This window comes from Bidens hawaiensis, unplaced genomic scaffold (assembly GCF_021521415.1).
Source record: "Bidens hawaiensis isolate Kalapana, Puna unplaced genomic scaffold, B.hawaiensis_p1.1 tig00022669_1, whole genome shotgun sequence".
Lineage (NCBI taxonomy): Eukaryota > Viridiplantae > Streptophyta > Magnoliopsida > Asterales > Asteraceae > Bidens > Bidens hawaiensis.
The window spans coordinates 252501-257768 of record NW_027493534.1 but is presented as its reverse complement, the minus strand read 5'-3'; positions in this window follow the sequence as shown (position 1 = coordinate 257768).

Below are 5268 nucleotides of genomic sequence, written 5' to 3'. Positions count from 1 at the left end.
AATTTTGGGATGTTACAAGTCTTCCCTCCTTAAAGAGGTTTCGTCCCCGAAACCTAACTTATTCCCTATAAAAGGAAAACTTCTTATATTTACACGCTTTATTGAATCGCCTTCGCTTTCTGAGTTACCCTTCTTACTTCCGGCTTTGCAGTCATCGAATGGTGGTCATGTGTTTTAGCTATTTAAGGTAGCTTGTCCATGAGACCCTCGATGCACCAAGACTCATCTCATCCTTCTAAGGGTTTCGATTAGTACTTTTAACACTATTGTCTAAATCAACATTTCACCATAACATAATAATCATTCTTAACCAAACTCAAAATAATTACACACCACAGATAAACATAAGTTTTAAACCTTAACACAAAACAAGTTCTTAAGCAAATGTAATTTAATAGAACCATTGCATGAGCAATTATTCCTTCATCAGGTGTTCCTCTCTGCAGTTTCCCAAAGTCTTCATCCTTTCGCACCTACCGCCCCTGATTCCTTGCAATCCCTAGCCATGTGGTCAGCTTTTCCGCATTTGAAGCACTTTGGACGATCAGGGCATTCTCGAGAATAATGCCCACTCTTTCCACACCGATAGCACCTGTCTGTCCCAGTCTTGCATTCTCCCTGGTGCACTCGCCCACATGTCTCACATGTATCCTTGTTCCCACCCTTGGCCTTCCTCTCATCAGTTGTTGTCACCATCACGCCAGACCGCTTAGTAGAGGTAGCCCATTTCTTTTCCTTCTCTCCCCCCACCGTTCTTGTTTCCCCACAATCCCTAGCAAAGTGACCCGACTTACCACACTTATAACATTTCTGGTCCTCGGTGCAATCACGAGTTATGTGTCCCTTCTTCCCACATCGGTAGCACTGATTTGGACCAGCCTTGCATTCTCCTAGGTGCATCTTCCCGCACACTTTGCATGTTTCCCTTCCCGCGACCTTTAGTATCTTCTTCCCCGCATACTCCACGACATCTACAGATCCTTTGGTTCCTTTCGCTCCTCCCTTATAATCATCACCCTTCTTTCCGTCTCCTCCTGCCTTCTCAGTGGCCCTTGCATGGTTTTCGGCAGACTTGTCAGTACGAAATTTCTTCTCTGCAGCAGCTACAGCGTAAGAAATGGCAAATTGAGTAACAGGATCCAGCTGATACCCTTCATTGCTGCTTGGTCCTTGCAAAGTTTCACTTTTATCCTTTTTCGTGGTAGTAACTAGTTCTTCAGAAGGTTCTCGGACAACGCGTATTCCAAGAGGACGTCCAGTGTGACCTCCCTTACCAACAAACCTTTTTGCTCCAGCCATCGTAATCTAAAAGGGAAAACACAAACATCATCACTCAAGGAACTATCTAGTACAAGGATAGTAAGGCTAACAGGTAATAACAGTGGCCAGTTGTGATTAGCTGATCACGTTACTTTCCGTGTCCTATACACTTCCCTTTATGAGTCTATTTGTGCTGGTTCTACTTAAGCAGTTTGTCAAATCAAACAATCAATTATTCCTATCCCTGACGTTCTCATATCTTTCCTTTCTCATTAACATATATCATTTAATCATACACCTTACCTTTACTGATCTTGCTTGAGCGACACATGGCATTCTTGAACTGGCATCTTCTTTCCTTTCTTACTTAAATCCCATTTTCTGTTCGAGTCTAAGCATGTAGGATGCTTAAATCTCTCGAACTTATGCTCTGATACCAACTTGTAAGGCCCCGAACCCGGTAGCCCTACTTTAACGTCGGATTTACTCATAAACACAGTCCTTCAAATCAGAGTTTATTAAAAACTTTTCGCGGAATATAAAACGTCAATCATTTGTTACAAAACATTAAATCTTTTCTTTGATACCATAACACAAAACTTTATATTTAAAACATCTTTACTTCTTTCTTCAGATGCCAGCCGTTCAATCCATGCCGTGTGTCATCCTCATGCTAGCTCTATAATCAGCTCACCTGCGTGCATACTAAAAGTCAGCTACGCTGAGTGAGTTCTAGTTAATCATACAATATCATACAATACCTTCTTACATACATTCGTACTTAACCTCATAACTTTCTTTCATACACACATAAGTACTCATACCTTCATTCTTACTTACATACTTTCTTTCTTACTTACATACTTTCTTTACATTCATAATCATACGTTTTAAAGAGCCTTTCGCCCTATAACCTCACAGATATTATAAGGGTCTGGTCCCTAGTTTTCGAATATTAGAAGGGTTCGATTCCCTAACATCACAGATATTATAAGGGTCTGGTCCCTATCATCACAGATATTATAAGGGTCTGGTCCCTATCATCACAGATATTATAAGGGTCTGGTCCCTAACATCACAGATATTATAAGGGTCTGGTCCCTAACATCACAGATATTATAAGGGTCTGGTCCCTAACATCACAGATATTATAAGGGTCTGGTCCCTAACATCACAGATATTATAAGGGTCTGGTCCCTTGTTTTCGAATATTAGAAGGGTTCGATTCCCTCTTCGTCACCATACAACCATACATCATACCTCGAGTATTAGTAGGGCTCGGTACCCTTTTCGTAACCATACATTATCATTTCTTTCTTCTATTATCTCTATCATGTTCATACACATAAACATACATATCATACTTACCTTACACATAGTGTTACAACCTGACAGTACGTGCAATATCCGAAGATCGTTCACGTACCATCAAGCAATCATTCCTATATATCATATCATTCACATAAGGCATACACTTATCTCTTAGGATAAGCGTATTAACAAACATATCGAGTATGCACACAGCCCCGAAAACATAACACATAAATGGGGCTAGAAACTCACCTGAACACGGTTACGTTCTCCGTTGATTGTAATTCCTTTCTTTAACTGGGCTCGGCTAACTGTATAATATTTACACATATCAATTAACTACTACTACCCGTTTTCAATAACTGCCTTAACACATTTCCCATTAGGTTTTTAATTCATTTTAAAAAAACGAACTTCGCTTCAGGCGAAGTTAAACCTTAGGCGAACTTGGAAACAACTTGGTTCTGGCTTGATTCGATCGAATAGGAACACGTTCGATCGAATAGGAACACGTTCGATCGAATACAACACGTTCGATCGAATACAACACGTTCGATCAAACAGGAACACGTTCGATCGAATAGGAACACGTTCGATCGAATACAACACTCATTCGATCGAATACAAAACTCATTCGATCGAATGAGTTGGAGACCATTCGGTTGCTTCCCTATTCGGTCGACTGGACTTGTTCGATCTACGCATTCGATCGAATGGACTGATTCGATCGACTGGTTCGATCGAATGAGTCTGGTTCGACTCCTTCAAGCTGGCGACGGAGAAACCCACGGGTTTTCCAGATTTTCCAGATTTTTGACCCAAAATCGACGTTTTTGACATGGAAATGCTCGGGATTGAAAGGGCTATCGATTCCTTGTACTTTTAAACACACAAGCTTGCATTTTGACACCAAAACAAGGCGGTTTTTGACCCGAAAACTCAAGTTACGAAAATGGGAGTTTTTGCTCGATTTGAGGTCGAAAATGGTTATGAAAACGGATGATTTTCAAGAGGGACTTACCAAAAACGATTAGGAACAAGATTGTGGACTCGGATTTGTGATTCGAGAACTTTCTCTCTCTAGTTTCTCTCTCTAGAATTGAGAGTGTTTGGGTGTGGGAGTGAAAGGGAGTTGGTGAAAATGGTGAAAGTGTCAAGAACTTTCGTTTATATACTACGGGTTTGGTTAGGCTCGGGTTGGCTTCCTACGGGTCGAGACAGGCCGAGTTCATAAAATAACTAAGCCCAAGACCCGTTCCTTACTCGACATTAAATAACTAAAACGTGAAATTACTAAACATAACTTTCTTTTATTTATCATTATAAAAATTTTGGGATGTTACAGACTGTATCGCACTATGTATCATTTATAACCCCCAAAATCCTCTACCCTTAATTTAATTTAAATCAAATTTCAAATGGATAAATTCCAAAGCTATTTAGGGCTAGATAGATCTCACTACTTCTTATATCCCCTTATCTTTCAGGAGTATATTTATGTACTTGCTCATGATCATGGTTTAAATGGATCGATTTTGTTGGAAAATGCAGGTTATGACAATAAATCCAGTTTAGTAATTGTGAAACGTTTAATCATTCGAATGTATCAACAGAATCATTTTATTCTTTATGTTAATGATTCTAAACAGACTCCATTTTTGGGGCACAACAAGAGTTTTTATTCGCAAGTAATGTCAGAGGTTTCTTCAACCATTATGGAAATTCCATTGTCTCTGCGATTAATATCTTCCCTAGAAAGGAAAGGGGTAGTGAAATCCGATAATTTACGATCAATTCATTCAATATTTTCTTTTTTAGAGGACAACTTTTCACATTTAAATTATGTATTAGATATACTAATACCTTACCCAGCTCATCTGGAAATCTTGGTTCAGGCTCTTCACTATTGGATAAAAGATGCTTCCTCTTTGCATTTATTAAGATTCTTTCTTCATGAGTGTCATAATTAGGATAGTATTATTACTTCAAATTCAAAGAAAGCCAGTTCTTTTTTTTTCAAAAAGAAATCACAGACTATTCTTCTTCCTATATACTTCTTATGTATGTGAATATGAATCTGGCTTCCTCTTTCTCCGTAACCAATCTTCTCACTTACGATCAATATCTTCTGGAGCCCTTATTGAACGAATATATTTCTATGGAAAAATTGAGCATTTTGCAGAAGTCTTTGCCAGGGCTTTTCAAGTTAATTTATGGTTGTTCAAAGATTCTTTCATGCATTATGTTAGGTATCAAGGAAAAGCAATTCTTGCTTCAAAAGGGACGTTTCTTTTGATGACTAAATGGAAATATTACTTTGTCAATTTCTGGAAATCTTATTTTTACCTGTGGTCTCACCCAGGAAGGATTTATATAAAAATAAACCAATTAACCAACCATTCCCTTGACTTTCTGGGTTATCGTTCAAGTGTGCGGCTAAAGCCTTCAATGGTACGCGGTCAAATGCTAGAAAATACATTTTTAATCGATAATGCTATTAAGAAGTTTGATAGTATTGTTCCAATTATGCCTCTGGTTGGATCATTGGCTAAATCGAAATTTTGTAACGCATTGGGGCATCCTATTGGTAAGGCGATTTGGGCCGATTTCTCAGATTCTGATATTATTGCGCGCTTTGGCCGTATATACAGAAATCTTTCTCATTATCATAGTGGATCCTCAAAAAAAAAAGAGTTT